Source organism: Dendrobates tinctorius, unplaced genomic scaffold, assembly GCF_039654945.1.
Source record: "Dendrobates tinctorius isolate UK_male_01 unplaced genomic scaffold, ASM3965494v1 ptg000194l, whole genome shotgun sequence".
Classification (NCBI taxonomy): domain Eukaryota; kingdom Metazoa; phylum Chordata; class Amphibia; order Anura; family Dendrobatidae; genus Dendrobates; species Dendrobates tinctorius.
The window spans coordinates 2,992,279-3,012,678 of NW_027361861.1; the positions used below are offsets into that span (position 1 = coordinate 2,992,279).

At 41.5% G+C, this 20,400-nt stretch overlaps 1 protein-coding gene across 2 annotated transcripts in view; it reads right to left on the reverse strand.

Moving 5' to 3' along the window:
• RGS6 (regulator of G protein signaling 6) overlaps positions 1 to 18,167 on the reverse strand; it is a 629,091-nt gene extending 610,924 nt beyond the window's left edge. Inside the window, exon 1 of one of the 2 annotated variants that reach the window (XM_073552710.1) lies at positions 17,878 to 18,167. The gene's annotated coding sequence lies outside the window, so the exon portion shown is untranslated. The remainder of the gene's footprint in view (positions 1 to 17,877) is intronic. The other variant, XM_073552711.1, reaches the window with a different exon arrangement.
• Positions 18,168 to 20,400: the final 2,233 nt, after the last annotated feature.

Sequence of the window (20,400 nt, forward strand, 5' to 3'; positions counted from 1 at the left end):
CCATACAGCGGGATAAGGTATCACCTCTGCTGCACTCTCACCGCACTAGTATTACCTGCTATTCAGATAACAACATTAATTACCGTATATCCATGACTCTATAGGTCCTGCACACATAAAATGTCCAGGAATCAACATTGTGCTGTAACAGCGCTTTTTTTGGCACTTCCTAATTATATTAGGTATTCCCTTTTTTTTTTTTTTTTTTTCTTTTGTACCATTATCTCATTGCAATTCACTTTCTCATTATGCTATAATTCATTGCAGCTCATGGGACCCCTTTATATCCTCACTACACCATTGTGCTTTATTTCGTATATGCACTGCAATCTAAGGTAACAAATACCTCTCTTTTCATGTCTCTGATCTGCTCTTTATACAAGACCTTATGCTTTATTATGAAGTGTGTAACTTTATCTCATATTTGGAGCTGTGTCCATTGTATATATTGTACATATTTTGTATTTTTTCTATTTTGCTCCACTATCTACTCTCGGTGATCCCTCATTTTATATTTTTATGTTTAATTAATTTTGGTGAACTGTGTTTATATTTATACACGTTATTTATTTTTCTTGCAGCGATACATGATTAAGACCCTGGCAGGGTCGAAACGTCATCTTTAATCGCATATGTAAATCTGCTCCCTGGCTTAATATTTGTATCACAATAAAATTTACTCTTTGTGCAGGTCAGTCCACTTGAGTGTGCAGTGAACATTAATCCTATTGATTCAGAGCTTTGTGTCAGTTACACCAGCACCTCAGAAATTCACACAGTGTGCACGCTAATCTAATTAATTAGTTTATTTTATTGTGTGTCAAGAGTGGGAGAAGAGTGCTGCATTGCCTATCAGTATATCTTTGGAATGTGGGAGGAAACCGGAGTACCCGGAGGAAACCCACACAAACACAGGGAGAACATACAAACTACTTGCAGATGTCCTTGTTGGATTTGAGCCCAGGACCCCAGCAATACAAGGCTACAGTGCTAACTACTGAGCCATCGTGCTGTCCTCACTGACCAAATTAGAAAACACTTTTATATCTGAATGCCAAAGCATGTACAGCGCTCTATCAAATTGTTTACTACGACTTCAGACTAAAGGCCCCTTCACATTTAGCGATGCACCAGCGATCCCGACAACAATACGACCCGGGTCAGGATCGCTGGTGCATCGCTAAGTGGTCGCTAGTGAGCTGCCACACAGGCAGATCTCACAGCGATGCAGCAGCGATACAGCGGTCGTTACTTACCTTTCAGACACGGCGATCCTGACGTCCTCCCGCCCACGTCGGCGCCAGCAGGAAGCCCAGCAGGAAGCGCCCGACGTGAAATGGAGCTGCACGATCTCGCGCGATCAGCGACAGACAGCGGGGGAGCCGGTCGGAGGTAAGTATCACACATAGCGATATCACTAGCAATATCGCTGCTGCGTCACCAAATCGGTGATGCTTTAGCGATATTGCTAGCGATATCGCTATGTGTAAAACCCCCTTAACACTACAACCATTAGACAATGGCTAGGCCAGCCCTGGCAATGAGATCGAAAGATACAATATATTGATATCAATTAAAAAAAATACAGAATTTGTCACAATAACAACATTTAGACTAAATCTAGTATCAATTCAGTTTCTGATTTGATAACTAATTTTTGTTGGGATTTCCTGTATCAGCCTTGGATCCCCTGTATGCCGCAGCAGACAAAAGATAGCTGCTTGAGGCCTTCCAAACACAGGGAGGGCGTTTAGCTAGCATTACTGATAATCCATCATACATTTCCATTTTCAGCTTGACACGGACACAGAAATATAATTACAGTTTGTGCCTGATAAGTAATATAACAGAGAGCAGACACAGAGGGCACTGGGGAAATGGCTTCAGGTCCCTAGGATGTTACATTACTCACTTGAGCACTGTATACCTGAGCATGCAGAATAATCCATAGCTCTCTTCCCTTACATCAATAAATCAATTATTTACTAGAATGGTAACTGTACATTTATTTACATGCATTTGATGCAGCGGGTTCACTCATAGTCTAAACATTTTGGTTTTGGAGGGTAACTTTATAATGAAGGGTTACAGATTGCTTTTTTTTCTGATACAAAGGAAACTTTTTATACAAATAGAAATAAAGATTGTCAATGAATTAAGAGCCAGTGGTTTATGTAAGTTTGTAGCTCAGAGGAGTTGTTCCCTTTTATTGAAAGATAAATCCCAGCTACATGTTAATAAAGAAACAACCCACGCTGCACTCAACTATCCCGGGACCACCATTAAGTCTTGCTCCTGGCTTTTGGCTTTGGCTGCAGCACTGACGTTATGCAGTCGATCAGTGATCTTAGCTGCACTGAGCGGGATGTTCCCATATAAATGAGAAGCTCCATTTAAAGATACTGAGATCACGTCGATATGACGTCACCGCCGAGGCCAAAGTCATATAGACAGAGCAGCAACGAGGCTGTCCAGTAGACCGGGGAAGGTAAGTGCAGCTCAGTTTGTTTCTTTATAATAGCCTGTAGTTTCGCCGGAGATTAATTTTTAAACAACCACTCTTAATAAAATCTTATTAAAGTTTTATTCCAAAGTTGGCATTGGTGATATTCAGGGTGAGGCTACCACAATTTATTTTTTTTTTAAGAATAAATTCTGCTCTGTACCTGTAGTTTTTAGGTGACCATGTTATCTATGACTTGTATGCATGTACATGAGGAAATGGTCTCTTCAGAGAGGAAGAGGACAATAACTCTAGTGCCACCTATAGGAAGTAACAATCCTAAAAGTCAATTTAGACTCTGTAATGAGCCTTGTCACATGACTTAGGATAAAAGCCAAAAGCAGATCTCAGTTTGCAGACAATGAGTTTTGGGGTACTGCCCCTCGACAGTACAAAGTGTGAGATCTGGTATAGCTGGGTGATAGGCGTTTGACCGGGATCCAAGGGATAAAGTTTCTCCTTGTGGAGAGTGACATGTCAAGCCTGACAAATACTAGTTCTAGTCCTCTTCCTCTCTCAAGCGACAATTTGAATGTTTCCCAGAGGAGCATTGTGACTTAAAAGTCGTTGGAATGTGAGGCTTGAAATCTCACTCTCCGCAAGAAGAAATATTATCCCTTGGATCCAAGTCAGACGACTTTCACCCAGCCAAACCAGATCTCACACTTTGCACTGACGAGGAGCAGTACCCCGAAACACAGTGTTTGCAAATTGAGATTTTGGCTTTTATTCTAAGTCATGTGAAAGGCTCATTAGAGAGTTGATATTGACTTTTAGGTTTGCTACTTCCTATAGGTGGCACTAAAGTCCTAGTCCTCTTCTTCTCTGAGGAGACAAGAGGAGCATTGCAGCTTAAAGGGGTTGTCCGGGCTTTTCACATAATCTCAGTACATATCTGGGCTGCAGAATTATGACAATAAGTAATTTATTTTCTGTCACTAGTTTGCACGGTTTTCTAGATATTCTGAACAGAACGTCCAAGGGGGGGTGTTATGGCATTGAAATGAGAACTAGTCGTAACCTCCTACTCTACTCCAAACATGCCCTCTATAGCAACAACCCCACCCTCCATAGCTACAGGCCCTCCCCGTCCACATGAAGAAGCCTATCCCTCCTCACACAGTAATGAATTCTTCCCCTCCAGCAGCCTCAGTGCAGAGAGCAGAGAGCTGCTCCTCCCCCAGACACACACATTTATCTATATCTATGGAAAGTGAAACCAGTGAGGAGGAGGGAAAATCGTCCTGTATTCTAATATGCACAGGGGATGGCAGTCACTGATGTAATCTGTTGTGTGACAAAGCCTCTGCTGTGTGAATGAGACAGCTCTGTGTCACTGATGTCTTCACACAGCAGCAGATTTGGTGCAGTGTATGTGTGAGCACTGTGTCTCTAATGACACAAATACTGATTACTGATGGGAGCAGCCTGTTCAATCAGCAGCTGTAACAGTGTGAAGTGTTGGGGGGTGTATGTATGTATGTATTGTGCTGCTTTCACAAATACAGGATCACTGCTGTGTTCTTTCCAATGATGGAATGATGATAAAGATGAGTGCTGGTGCAGTTTACTGCCAGCCAATGAGTGGGCAGTGGGTGGTGCTGGTCACTGGAGCTTGCTGGGAGTTTGGTGGAGCTTCACACATGCACTGCACCAAATCTGCTGCTGTGTGAAGACATCAGTGACACAGAGCTGTCTCACACAGCAGAGGCTTTGTCACACAACAGATTACATCAGTGACTGCCATCCCCTGTGCAGATTAGAATACAGGACGATTTTCCCTCCTCACTAGTTTCACTTTCCATAGATATAGATAAATGTGTGTGTCTGGGGGAGGAGCAGCTCTCTGCTCTCTGCACTGAGGCTGCTGGAGGGGAACAATTCATGACTGTGTGAGGAGGGATAGGCTTCTTCATGTGGACGGGAGGGCCTGTAGCTATGGAGGGTGGGGTTGTTGCTATAGAGCGCATGTTTGGAGTAGAGTAGGAGGTTACGCTCAGTTCTCATTTCAATGCCATAACACCCCCCCTTGGACGTTCTGTTCAGAATATCTAGAAAACCGTGCAAACTAGTGACAGAAAATAAATTACTTATTGTCATAATTCTGCAGCCCAGATATATACTGAGATTATGTGAAAAGCCCGGACAACCCCTTTAAAGTCTCCTCACAGCGGGTAGAAGCTAGCTGCTACAATGTATTCCATACTGAGAAAACAGAATAGAGGATATCCTGCTCCCCTATTGCTATGTAATCCAGAAGCAGCAGAATAGGGGCCATTACACAGATGCAATTACCAATGTTGCTGTGACTCCAGCACTTGGGAGAGATAGAAAACATAAAAAGCAGCTTCATTTCTGTGTCTCTCTCTCTGCCTCAGTTTCTCTTATTTCTTCCTTCCTCCCCATTCTCCCCTATCAAATGGCAGATACACGCAGCAACCGTAATGTGACCTCTCAGTGGGATGATAACCTTAGTTCAAGAGGCAGGAGGAGGAGTGGATTCTGAAGTGGAAAAGCATCATGTTTCTTTTAGGAAATATTACAAAAGTTCCTCATCTTCACTCGTGCTATTGATTTCTGACAATTGTTACACAGCACTACAGACTCATAACTGTATAGGGCCTGTCACACTAAGCGATATCGCTAGCAATATCGCTATAACGTCACAGGATTTGTGACGTTACAGCGATATTGCTAGCGATATCGCTATGTCTGATACTTACCTCCGACCCGCTCCCCCGCTGATAATCGCTGATCGCGCGAAAATGTCCTGGACCATTTCTCGTCGCCAGCTTCCTGCTGGGCTTCCTGTGGAGAGACGAGCGACGAGCGTGGAGAGGACGCGGGTGGGAGGACGTCAGGATCGCCTGGTGTGACAGGTAAGTAGCGACCCCCGACCCCTTCGATGTCGCTGGTGAGATCTGCCTGTGTGGCAGCTCACTAGCGACCACTTAGCGATGTACCAGCGATCCTGACCGCGTCACATCGCTGGTCGGGATCGCTGGTACATCGCTAAGTGTGACACTACCTTAACGTAGGCTTAAATTCGGTAGCAGGAGTTAAAAAGTGATAATGGCATTAGGCTCACTTATCAAAGATAGGAGTAAATTAGTAAAGACGAGACAGCTTCTATGCATCCAGTCATTTTGATGAATAAGCATAATTCAGAAGACTAAAGTACTGGTATGTGAATGGTGCTGCTCAGGCATAATTCTAGATGCTCAATCAGACTTTAATCCTCTTAACAGGTTCACATCAATCAACTGAAAGGATCCATTGGACGAATTTCTTCATGTAATAAAACCGACAGCATATCTCAGTCTCAGTGGAAGAATGCAAATCTTTCCAATATGAAAGTGTTGACATCGGCAAATGTAAGACTTCTGCTATGGGGTCTGCCACCTAAAAAATGTCTTTAAATCATAAAGGAACCTATTAGTAATTTCAGTATCTTTTTGCACTCTGATTTATTACATAGAAAATTAGAAATTTAATTGCAATTTCGATTGTATCCAAAAAAGTGATCAATTTTTAGAGCAGTTTGTGACAAATTGTACAATGTCACATTTAAATCTTTTCAGTGTAACAAATAGTTGCACTGGCAATGGATTTTCTTCATATAAAAGTAGAAAATTGTTACAAATATATGAAGAAAAGAAACAAAAATTATAAATACAAACTGGCAAGTCATCCAAATATTATATAAACTAGGAAAATAGATCTTCCCAGGGCTGCAACAGAGCACTGGGAAAAAAAATCATTACACATTTTTATTTAAATGCTAAACTCTGAGCACACTGTTTGTTTTATCATGCAATTGAGATACAATAAGCTTACAGAAGCGGGTAATACAAAATATAAGCCAGTAATGAGTGCATGGGATTCACACATTCGTTCCTATTGAGAATGGACTATGGGCAGATATGAATAAACCTTTGCAATGATGTAAATAATCTGAAAAGAAAAAAAAAGTGCACATGCTAAATAAAAGATGAATTACAACAGACTCATGCATAAATTATTCTAATTAATAGGTTCAGCCATTTTAGCCACACGCATTGCTAACAGAGGCACAAAATAATAATAATAATAATAATAATAATAAATTTTATTTCTATAGCGCCGACCTATTCCGCAGCACTTTACATTTCAGAGGGGACTTGTAGAGACGATAGACATTACAGCATAACAATAATCACATAGATCATAACAGATAACAAGAGGAATGAGGGCCCTGCTCGCAAGCTTACAATCTATGAGGGAAAAAGGGGAGACACGAAAGGTGGGTGGTAACAGTTGCCCTGATTGTATGGACCAGCCATAATGTTAAGTGTGTAATAGTACAGACACAGAGGGCTAATAGATGCATAAAGCATGTGGGAACATGATACGGGGAACCTGGTTATGGTAAAACTTTTGACTGTGCCACACAGGGATAGTTAGGTTAATGTGTTGAGGCGGTAGGCCAGTCTGAATAAATGAGTTTTCAGGGCACGCTTAAAATTGTAGGGATTGGGGACTACTCGTATTGACCTGGGAAGTGCATTCCAAAGAATTGGCGCAGCACGTGTATAGTCTTGGAGACGGGAGTAGGAGGTTCTGATTATCGAGGATGCTAACCTCAGGTCATCAGCAGAACGGAGGGCACGGGTAGGGTGGTAAACTGAAAACAAGGGAGGAGATGTAGGGTGGTGCTGAGCCATGGAGTGCTTTGTGGGTGAGGGCAATAAGTTTGTACTGGATTCTGGAGTGGATGGGTAGCCAGTGTAAGGACTGGCACAAGGTAGAGGCATCGGTGTAACGATTGGCGAGGAATATGATCCTGGCTGCAGCATTCAAGACAGATTGGAGGGTGGAAAGTTTGGTAAGAGGGAGACTGATTAGAAGAGAGTTACAGTAGTCCAGACGAGAATAAATAAGAGAAAAAGTAAGAATTTTTGCAGAGTCAAAGGTAAGAATAGGTCGAATTCTAGAAATGTTTTTGAGATGCAGATAACAAGAGCGAGCCAGTGATTGGATGTGGGGGATGAATGAAAGCTCGGAGTCAAGTATGACCCCAAGACAGCGGGCATGTTGCTGGGGAGTAATAGTGGAACCACACACGGAAATGGCAGTGTCGGGTATAGGTGCATTAGTTGAGGGAAGAAACACAAGGAGTTCAGTCTTTGTTTGACAGGTTCAGTTTCAGATATAGTGAGGACATGATGTTAGACACAGCGTTTAGACAATCGCCGGTGTTTTCTAGAAAGGCTGGCGTGATGTTAGGAGAAAAAGCGTATAATTGGGTGTCATCAGCATAGAGATGGTACTGGAAACGAAATCTACTGATAGTTTTACCAATAGGGGCAGTGTAGAAGGAGAAGAGGAGGGGGCCTAGAACTGATCCTTGAGGAACCCCAACAGTAAGGGGAAGATGAGAGGAGGAGGAGGCAGCAAAAGATACAGTAAAGGAGCGGTCAGAGAGATAGGAGGAAAACCAGGAGAGAACGGTGTCCTTGATGCCGATGGAGCGGAGCATAGTGAGGAGGAGCTGATGATCCACCGTGTCGAATGCTGCAGAGAGATCCAAGAGAAATAGCATGGAGTAGTGACCGTTAGATTTAGCTGTTAGTAGATCATTAGAGACTTTAGTGAGGGCAGTTTCAGTAGAGTGTAGAGAGCGGAAACCAGATTGGAGAGGGTCGAGAAGAGAGTTATCAGAGAGATAGCGGATCAGACGGGAGTGGACCAGGCGTTCCAGGAGTTTACAGATGAAGGGAAGATTAGAGACAGGTCTATAGTCAAGCATACAGACTTCTAATGCCCATAGACAAGTATTAACACTAAAATGCTTCACATTGTACACCTCTGGGACTTTCATCATGGCCCTCGCATGGGATTAGATCTAGGGCTTCACTGGTTAACTGTAAGTGATGCTCTGAAATGGAGACATCTAGAAACAAAAGCTACAAATAAGTGATAGGCCCCACAAACTTAAAGCACCACTCCAACTGTTTTTTTTATTGCAGCGCTGGAGTGGTGCAACTAATCTAAGTTCCCGGACCCTAATATTATACTTAACAACTGCCATCTTCAGCTGTTTATGGCACCACTCTGGTCCCATGCTGTCATCTCGACAGGGGATGGTAAGTATTATACTGAGATAAGGGAACTTAGACTAGTCGCACCACTGAAATATTGCACTGTGCTGCAATAAAAAAAATGCTGGAGTGGTGCTTTAAAGTGCTTACACACATACTACAAATTAACGGCCTATCAATAGAGCTGAATGTAACATCAGTACTATGATACACTTCAAGGAGCCTGTCATGTAATTTAACACTATCAGACTGCAGATATAGGGTTAATCTGCAAGATAATTGCATTATGAAGGTGCCCGGCTATTGTACTGAAAGCAGGGCACACAGGAGAAAATGAGATTTATTTCTCCAAGGAGCCACTGGCTTTCAGTCATGTGGGTGTGTCCAGACTGGCTACAATTACCACTAACCACACAGAGCGTTGGGTGTAAGCATACCTCCAGCCCTGACATTTTATACACAACAGAACATACAACATGGCTCAAAAGTTCAAAGACATTTTACATTTCATTTGAAAAAATTAACTTGTATAGAAATTGATGGCAGAAACTCGTCTCCAAAAAGTTGGGGCAGGGTTAACATAAAACTGGAAAAGTAAGTGGCTCTAACTAAAAAACAAACAATCAATCAGCTGGAGGGTCAATTTCCAAGTCTTGAGTTACTTGACTGTAGTTAAAATGAGCCTGTTGTAGAGGCAGAGTCTCTCAGAAGCAAAGATAGTCAGAGGTTCAACAATCTGAACAACTGTGTCTAAAAATCATTAAAATTACAAAGACTTTGAATATCTCACCATCTAAAGTAAATAATATCATCAAGAGATTCATAGATTCTTGAGAAATTCATGTGCAAAAGGGACAAGGTTGAGGGTCAGTAACAGATGTTCATGATCAATGAGCCCCCAGGCGCCACCACATTAAACACAGATAAAATTTGGTTGTGCAAATCAGTGCATGGGTTCAGGAATACTTCCAGAACTCATGGTCTGTGAATACAGATCACTGTGCAATCCACAAATGCAAGTGAAAGCTCCATTATTCAAAGAAGAATCTATATATCAACAAGGCCATCTTCCCTGTGACAAAGCTCACTTAAAATGTTATGCGGAAAAATGGAAAACTGTTCGGTGGTCAAACCATTAAAAATGTTACATTCTTTATAGATTCCGTGTCCTACAGACTCATGAGGAGAGGGACCGTCCTGATGATATGGTGCTGCATTAGTGCCTTCGATATGGGCAGCTTACACATTTTGAAGGGCACTGTCAATGCTAAGCAATATAGAAAGGTTTTAGAACCACATAGGTTCTTATCCATCCAATGTCTATTTCAGGCAACGCCTTGCATATTTCAGCAACACAATGCTAGGCTAAATGCTGCATCCATCACAATAGCATGGATTCACAGAAGAAGAGTTTGGGCGAAGAAGAGGCCTACAGTCCCGACCTTTCACCAGTAGAAAACATTTGCTGTATTATGAAATGAAAAATCCGGCAAAAAAAGACCCAGAACTGACAAGAAGCTAAAATCCTACATCGGATAGGAATGGGACAACATTACTCTCTCAAAACTCAAGCAATTGGTCTCATCACTTTCCAGACTGTTGGAAAAAGAAAAGTGGATGATACACAATGGTAGAGATGTGCTGCTGCCATCAATTTCTAAACGATTATTTTTTTCCAATGAAATGGAAAAATGTTCAACATCTGATATGCTCAATTGCGAATAAAATATGACTATAAGATTTCTAAGTCACAGTATTCTCATTTGCTTTACATTTTACACACCATCCAAACTTTTTTAGCATTGGCGTTGTACTTTAATTTTGGCCTTTTGCAAAGTTCTGGCCTATGCTCCTTCCTTGTATCCTCCTATAAGCGCGCAGTCAGACGGCCTATAACACGGACGACAATCCCATCGCAGTGCACGGACTGCCAGAGGCTCTCCTGACCCAAGCTATGATACTTGGGTCAGGAGATCCACAGGCCAGTCCGATCATTGCGATGCGATCGTCATCTGTGTTATACGTCCGTCTGAGTGTGCCCTGCCGTCTGAATGCAACCTTAAGTTGTGAGTTGGACACATATCTTACTAACTTTGGCTTTACCCCTTTAAGACTATACCAACCACTGATGATCCAAATCATTTAAAAGTTACTATAACAAATGAGTGAATTAATTCCTTAGACCTTGATCCAGACGTCACCGTGACAGGAGCCCTATGAACCTCCTCCTTCCTGTCGGCGCCTATTCTGATTAGAAGACCAGAAGCAAGTATTTGCCTTATAGACCATTCTAAAGGAAGGGTGCTGGTTCTATCATCTGCATATTTTTCCATATATGTAGCGTTACATTTTTAAACATAGACTGGCTTATTTTTTGCAAAGAGAAAACCAAAAGCAAAACACAAAACAAATATCCTGGAATAAAAAAGTAAAAAAATATTGCAAAAATTGCATGAAGGTAGTAATAATAGTAATAATAAGGGTATTTAGTTAACATAATTTTGATCAAAATAATGTAGAAGCCATCCCGCCACGTCACGGCAACCCTTGTGGGACAGTCCTAACTCTTGTATTTAAAACCTTTCCACTTGTCAAGTGACGTAAATGTGAACAAGGACAGAGGGACTGAACCACCAGTAATAGTATAGGCCAGACAGGATGGATTTTCCAACTCAGAAACAGGGCGGTCACACCCTTATATGCACAGAATGCACAATGAAACAAATGAGAAACTGGGTCTGAGCAGAAAAAGTAAATTAATGTGCATGCAAAATGTAATTGCATATGAACACATGACCTTTACACAGAGAAAACCAAAAGCAAAACACAAAACAAATATCCTGGAATAAAAAAGTAAAAAAATATTGCAAAAATTGCATGAAGGTAGTAATAATAGTAATAATAAGGGTATTTAGTTAACATAATTTTGATCAAAATAATGTAGAAGCCATCCCGCCACGTCACGGCAACCCTTGTGGGACAGTCCTAACTCTTGTATTTAAAACCTTTCCACTTGTCAAGTGACGTAAATGTGAACAAGGACAGAGGGACTGAACCACCAGTAATAGTATAGGCCAGACAGGATGGATTTTCCAACTCAGAAACAGGGCGGTCACACCCTTATATGCACAGAATGCACAATGAAACAAATGAGAAACTGGGTCTGAGCAGAAAAAGTAAATTAATGTGCATGCAAAATGTAATTGCATATGAACACATGACCTTTACACAGAGAAAACCAAAAGCAAAACACAAAACAAATATCCTGGAATAAAAAAGTAAAAAAATATTGCAAAAATTGCATGAAGGTAGTAATAATAGTAATAATAAGGGTATTTAGTTAACATAATTTTGATCAAAATAATGTAGAAGCCATCCCGCCACGTCACGGCAACCCTTGTGGGACAGTCCTAACTCTTGTATTTAAAACCTTTCCACTTGTCAAGTGACGTAAATGTGAACAAGGACAGAGGGACTGAACCACCAGTAATAGTATAGGCCAGACAGGATGGATTTTCCAACTCAGAAACAGGGCGGTCACACCCTTATATGCACAGAATGCACATTACTATTATTACTACCTTCATGCAATTTTTGCAATATTTTTTTACTTTTTTATTCCAGGATATTTGTTTTGTGTTTTGCTTTTGGTTTTCTCTGTGTAAAGGTCATGTGTTCATATGCAATTACATTTTGCATGCACATTAATTTACTTTTTCTGCTCAGACCCAGTTTCTCATTTGTTTCATTGTGCATTCTGTGCATATAAGGGTGTGACCGCCCTGTTTCTGAGTTGGAAAATCCATCCTGTCTGGCCTATACTATTACTGGTGGTTCAGTCCCTCTGTCCTTGTTCACATTTACGTCACTTGACAAGTGGAAAGGTTTTAAATACAAGAGTTAGGACTGTCCCACAAGGGTTGCCGTGACGTGGCGGGATGGCTTCTACATTATTTTGATCAAAATTATGTTAACTAAATACCCTTATTATTACTATTATTACTACCTTCATGCAATTTTTGCAATATTTTTTTACTTTTTTATTCCAGGATATTTGTTTTGTGTTTTGCTTTTGGTTTTCTCTGTGTAAAGGTCATGTGTTCATATGCAATTACATTTTGCATGCACATTAATTTACTTTTTCTGCTCAGACCCAGTTTCTCATTTGTTTCATTGTGCATTCTGTGCATATAAGGGTGTGACCGCCCTGTTTCTGAGTTGGAAAATCCATCCTGTCTGGCCTATACTATTACTGGTGGTTCAGTCCCTCTGTCCTTGTTCACATTTACGTCACTTGACAAGTGGAAAGGTTTTAAATACAAGAGTTAGGACTGTCCCACAAGGGTTGCCGTGACGTGGCGGGATGGCTTCTACATTATTTTGATCAAAATTATGTTAACTAAATACCCTTATTATTACTATTATTACTACCTTCATGCAATTTTTGCAATATTTTTTTACTTTTTTATTCCAGGATATTTGTTTTGTGTTTTGCTTTTGGTTTTCTCTGTGTAAAGGTCATGTGTTCATATGCAATTACATTTTGCATGCACATTAATTTACTTTTTCTGCTCAGACCCAGTTTCTCATTTGTTTCATTGTGCATTCTGTGCATATAAGGGTGTGACCGCCCTGTTTCTGAGTTGGAAAATCCATCCTGTCTGGCCTATACTATTACTGGTGGTTCAGTCCCTCTGTCCTTGTTCACATTTACGTCACTTGACAAGTGGAAAGGTTTTAAATACAAGAGTTAGGACTGTCCCACAAGGGTTGCCGTGACGTGGCGGGATGGCTTCTACATTATTTTGATCAAAATTATGTTAACTAAATACCCTTATTATTACTATTATTACTACCTTCATGCAATTTTTGCAATATTTTTTTACTTTTTTATTCCAGGATATTTGTTTTGTGTTTTGCTTTTGGTTTTCTCTGTGTAAAGGTCATGTGTTCATATGCAATTACATTTTGCATGCACATTAATTTACTTTTTCTGCTCAGACCCAGTTTCTCATTTGTTTCATTGTGCATTCTGTGCATATAAGGGTGTGACCGCCCTGTTTCTGAGTTGGAAAATCCATCCTGTCTGGCCTATACTATTACTGGTGGTTCAGTCCCTCTGTCCTTGTTCACATTTACGTCACTTGACAAGTGGAAAGGTTTTAAATACAAGAGTTAGGACTGTCCCACAAGGGTTGCCGTGACGTGGCGGGATGGCTTCTACATTATTTTGATCAAAATTATGTTAACTAAATACCCTTATTATTACTATTATTACTACCTTCATGCAATTTTTGCAATATTTTTTTACTTTTTTATTCCAGGATATTTGTTTTGTGTTTTGCTTTTGGTTTTCTCTGTGTAAAGGTCATGTGTTCATATGCAATTACATTTTGCATGCACATTAATTTACTTTTTCTGCTCAGACCCAGTTTCTCATTTGTTTCATTGTGCATTCTGTGCATATAAGGGTGTGACCGCCCTGTTTCTGAGTTGGAAAATCCATCCTGTCTGGCCTATACTATTACTGGTGGTTCAGTCCCTCTGTCCTTGTTCACATTTACGTCACTTGACAAGTGGAAAGGTTTTAAATACAAGAGTTAGGACTGTCCCACAAGGGTTGCCGTGACGTGGCGGGATGGCTTCTACATTATTTTGATCAAAATTATGTTAACTAAATACCCTTATTATTACTATTATTACTACCTTCATGCAATTTTTGCAATATTTTTTTACTTTTTTATTCCAGGATATTTGTTTTGTGTTTTGCTTTTGGTTTTCTCTGTGTAAAGGTCATGTGTTCATATGCAATTACATTTTGCATGCACATTAATTTACTTTTTCTGCTCAGACCCAGTTTCTCATTTGTTTCATTGTGCATTCTGTGCATATAAGGGTGTGACCGCCCTGTTTCTGAGTTGGAAAATCCATCCTGTCTGGCCTATACTATTACTGGTGGTTCAGTCCCTCTGTCCTTGTTCACATTTACGTCACTTGACAAGTGGAAAGGTTTTAAATACAAGAGTTAGGACTGTCCCACAAGGGTTGCCGTGACGTGGCGGGATGGCTTCTACATTATTTTGATCAAAATTATGTTAACTAAATACCCTTATTATTACTATTATTACTACCTTCATGCAATTTTTGCAATATTTTTTTACTTTTTTATTCCAGGATATTTGTTTTGTGTTTTGCTTTTGGTTTTCTCTGTGTAAAGGTCATGTGTTCATATGCAATTACATTTTGCATGCACATTAATTTACTTTTTCTGCTCAGACCCAGTTTCTCACTTATTTTTTGCAAGACGAGTTGTACTTTTGATTGACACCATTCATTTTACTAAGTAATGTACTGTGGTAAAATGGCAAAAAAAATCCAAGTGCAATTTATTTGCAAAAAATATTAAAAAAATGCAATTCTGACATTGCTTTGAGGAAATAGTTTATATGGCATACAATGTATGGTAAAATTACCTGCCAACATGAGTTTTCTCATTAGTATGGTTATGTTGATATCAAACATCCACTTTTTTTTCACAGTGAGTGAAAAAAAAAATTAGTAATTTGTAGAAAAAAAAATTTGAATTGTGTCATCATTTTCCGAGACCTGTAACATTTACATTTTATTTAACAGGAAGAGCTGTGCAATGGTTTAGTTTTTTGTGGGGCAAGACGTTGTTCTAATTTATATCATTTTGGGTTAGACTTCATTGACTGTAGAATATTATAGAACAATATAGATAAGATGTCTGCAAGGGCAATGACGTGCAGAAGAAGTTTAATGTTGATAAATGTAAAATAATGCAGGTAGGCCACAGTAATCGTATTGCTACATATACATTCAGTGGAAGTATACTTGGGACTACAGAACAGGAGAAGGTTATTCTAGTTACAAGTAGTGCTTTCACATTGTGTTCTGTGCCCACGTCGGTGTAAACGTCCGAAATCCAACGCGAAATGGGGTCCGGACACATGCACTGATGAGGCCATAGACTGTAATTGTGACGGCATAGCGAATGTGCGCTCTATCATGTTTGGGAGGAGTGTACGCCTACAGGGGACGGACACTCAGACGTAGTAGGCTGCATCTGAGTGTCTGCCCCCTGTAGGCATACACTCCCGAAAAAAGTGCACGTCGGAGCCCAGACGGGACACAGAACACAATGTGAAAGGACCATTAAAAACAAAACTCTTTGAGAACATTAAATATTTAAAAACAAAAAAATGATGGCAAAAACAAATATTGAAAGTTTGGGGTCCATGGTGTATATCACATCTCTGTATCGCTGTAAACTTGTTAGGCCATGTGTACATGTTGCGGATCCGAGGCGTTTCAGGCTCTGCGGATCCGCAGCAGATGTAGCTGCGTTGTACAGTACCATTGTTTTCAATGGTAAACTGAAAAACGCTGTGCACATGCTGCGGATTTTTCCGCGTGGATTTGCTGCGGGTTCAGATCCGCAGCATGTCAATTCTTTGTGCGGAATCTGCAGCGGTTTCACACTTTTTCCATTGTAGAGGAGTGAAACCGCAGGGCTAAACCACAGGCTAATCCGCAGGTAAACCGCAGGTATTTTGACCGAGAATTTACATGCGGATTTTTCCAAATCCGCGCGGAAAAATCCGCAGCACCTAAAAGTACGTGTGCACATAGCCTTAATTCAGCCAAGAATAAATCTCAGAATCTACTGCTGAAACAAGAAAATGATTATATTTGGGGGAATTGTATATGTATCTTTAAAGGATTTGGACACCATTGGTTACTTTTTTCTTACTATTAAAATGCATTTAAAAAGGGGTTGAATGTTTTTCTAATAATCAATGGCATTGTGTGTTATACATAATCTATAATTGATAGAAAAATGTTGAACTTGATGAACTCCAGCCTGTTTCTACCTATGTAACTTTTGATCCGTAGTTTGGGGAATTTCAAAGGTACGACAATGCCTTGGTCACAAGTCCTAAAATATAAAAGCCCGCTGACCCATCAAGACTGGAGTTTTGCACAACAGTCTTGATTACACCAAATATAAATATCACAGAAAAAAAAGAAACTAACACACAAATAGTTGAAGCATATAATATCACAGAACATACATTTTAATATACTTCAAATGTTTTATTAAAACAAGTCAAGAACAACCAAAATATGTATTAAAGGACATTTTAATGATGCATTGTCCTCATCTAAAAAAAAACAGAACAAAAAAAAACACATTAATCCTAATCCACACAGACAGATAAATATATTAACTATACTACTGAACTGCTATAATAATCTCCCATTTCAAGGACACAACACAAATGTAAAAGAACCCCCCCAAAAAAAAAAAAAAAAAAAACAACCACATAATATAAAGCATCAGATGGAGAGTCCGTGAATAACTTGATCCTATAATGGTTCTGAACAAACCTGTTTTATACCGACTCTGGGATTGAAACTAGTCACGTAAAAACTAATTGCAAAATGGATCCAACACAAACATAAGCATAGAATAAAATTAAATGTGGTGCTACCAAAGGGCAAAACATCTCACTACCGAACTCGAACCATTGATCATAAAACAGACGGAGTTGGTTACGACATGGTAGTTCTGTAAAGGTGCATTTAATTGTGCAAATCCTTGAAACGTTTGCTCTCCAAAAAAATGAGGCGCATTTACACACCTGGCCATTGTGGACAAGTAAATATCGCATAAACCATGGATGTGTACAGCATCAGAAACCATTCACAAATAATGGAATTGCACCTGCTTGTTAATATTTAATACATTTAATTCATCAAATACAGTCATCATTAATATTTTGTTGCTATCATTATGTTAATCATTCTGTACACAGACATTAACGCTCGCCCATCGCCCCCCACACCTCAGCCATGATCGCTAGGATCTACACACAGAATATCCTGATAGAATGCAATCCGGCATCTGACACAAATTAAAGGAGCATTGTGAAATTCCAGGATGATACCAGATTACCACAACCTATGATTGCAGGCTGACTTACTCCAACATGCATTAATGGCAGACAGAGTAATCACTCCCCCCCACCCCACAAGACAAAGCAGCAGTGCCATACCCCAACACTACACATTCCAGCACAGGCATCTCTCTGGCTGCCATGGGATCTGGGCTTTGGATGTGTCTGTTGCTTTATGTTGTAGAGGCAGAAGGTGGGATATAGCAATGTATAAAGATGATGGACTAGATGATTGCCATAAGCCAGGAGAGACCCACACTATGATGGAGCCCTGATCCTGGGGTGTGATACATTGTAACCCAGCTGGGATTACCTTAGCAACCAGAGAATCCGCTTCTCCTCCTCCTTCCCCAGCTGCTTCCTTCTGCTTTCTCTCTCTTTTTTCTCCTCTATCACAGGCTGATGGAAGCTCGGTGCATGGTTCCACTGACACTTGGGGTGCAGCCCCAATACCTGTTCAGTCCAAGGAAGGTGGTGGGAAGGCAGCCTGAGGGTCCCCCGGAGACAGGTCCATCCCTGTGTGTGCACAAGAGCTGCTGAGGATGGATGGGAATAAACAGGACGAGCAGCTTCCCACCTCCTCCTCCTCCTCTCGCTGGGAAGATGCTGCAGTAGCTACAGCGCCCTCTGCCGGGGAGAACTGTGCAAAGAGGCACCGCGGGAGCGCGCCTGTGATAACATTCATGACGCTGGGAGCGCGCTTACACAGGAATTAAGCGGCATGTGCAAATAATGTCTGAAGTGTCCAAGCAAAATGCTCCTGTGACGACGTCAGCAAAGGCTGTGCATGAGGTAGAATGACGTCAGCGTGTGTGTGTGTTATAATGATGTCGGCAGACGTGTGTGAGGTAGAATGATGATGATTATTATTATTATTATTAATTTTTATAGCGCTATTTATTCCATGGCGCTTTACATGTGGAAAAAGGGGCGTACATAGACAAGTAGAATAAGGGTCTGTGCACACGTTGTGGATTCTACTGCAGATCCGCAGCAGAAGCTCCTGTGTTGTACAGTACCTTTATATCCTATGTAAAACAAAAAACGCTGTGCACATGCTGCGGAAAAATTAATGCTGCGGGTTCATTTCCGCAGCATCTCAATTCTTTGTGCGGATCTGCAGCGTTTCTTCACCCATTGACTTGCACTGAGTCGGGCACTCATGCAGCAAAACCGCAGGTCTAAAAAGATCTGCGGTTTTGCTGCGGATGAAACGCAGCAGATCGGGAGGGGGGAAGAGTGTGGGCGGTGACTGTGTGTGTGTATGGTGTGTGGGCGGTGACTGTGTGCGTGTGTATGTGTGTGGGCGGTGACTGTGTGCATGTATGGTGTGTGTAAAGGAGTCTGCCGGGGGTCTGTGGAGCTGTGCGGGGGGGTCTGCGGGCTGGGCAGGGGGGTTTGCGGGCTGTCTGGGGGTCTGCCAGGGCTGTGCAGGGGGGTCTGCTGGCTGTGTGTGTGTGTATGTGTATGCGGGCATCTTCCGATGGGACTACAAGTCCCATTGGGCTATGCCTGCTACACTGACAGTGAGTGACACATTAGCCAATGATGGGACAGTAGTAGTCCCATCATCCGGCTAATGTGTTGAATGTGAAAAAAACCAAAACATACAGAGCATACAACATATAACATACAGAACATACATATAACATACAACACATAACATAGAGTACATACTTACCAATCACCTAATTCCCCAAAACCCTCGCCTCCTTTAATAAAAATGAAATAATAAACCAACCTATACTTACCTTTCCGCCGTAGTCCAGTTAACAGGGGCGTAACTACCGGGGTAGCAGCCGAAGCGGTTGCTTTGGGGCCCGGCCCATATAGGGGCCCGGGTCCCCGGCTCCGATCGGCGCTACCCGGTAGTGCAATTTAATTACCCCAACCACTGGTCCGCGGCCCAGCATCGGGCCTTTGCAGTGCTCTTGCCGGTCCGCGGACACAAGGGGAGGCGGCGGCTGTGTAGCAGCTGATACTCACCCTGCATAGCGGTCCCTGTCGGCGCGGCGGCTTCATCCAGCGCTGAGCTGTCAAGTGTACCGCTCATTTAAAGTCATGAATATGGACGCCACTCCTCTCCCATAGGCGTGGCGTCCATATTCATGCACCTTAATGAGCGGTAACGCGTGACCGCTCCGCACAGGAAGCTGAAGCGCCGCGAGATGCAGGGAGGGAAGTTCAGCGACGGGAGGGAAGTTCAGCGACGTGAGGGTAAGTATGATGGGGGAGCCGAGCGGAGCCATATAAACAAGGGAGGGAGAGTGGGAGCAGAGCCATATATACAAGGGAACAAATATAAACCTAGCACTCAACTTAAAGGTATTTGCAAGGCGGTTAATTGTAGTACACGAAAAAAGACGTTTCGGTCAATGTGACCTTCAGTTACGTGTGGTATATAGATTGTGTAGAGCTTATAGGCATCTATCAGAAAGGACGATGGTGCTTTAAGCGTTGAGGAGAATAATCTCTCTAAGGTAATGAGCTTGTCAGTATATAGGAGAGGGGCAAACATTCCTCCAGATGCGGTGTCCACACTGGCTCCCAGGTGACCACTATGCCATATATTTTGTACAAGAGGTACTGGGCTGATTCTGAACTCACCCTTGGCCCCACTGATGAACTAACTGTAGTTGCTAGTAATGGTCATACCTTGCCACAGATTGGATGCAAGGAAATTTCTGTTAAAGTGGGGCGGGTGGAGCTAAAATCACAAGGTCTGATAGTTGTTGATATTGACCAACGTGAATGTAATCCCATGATGACTCTGGGTACAAATGAAATTGAAAACTGTCTGTCCGAGGTTATTGTCTTGTTACAACAGGTGGCTGAG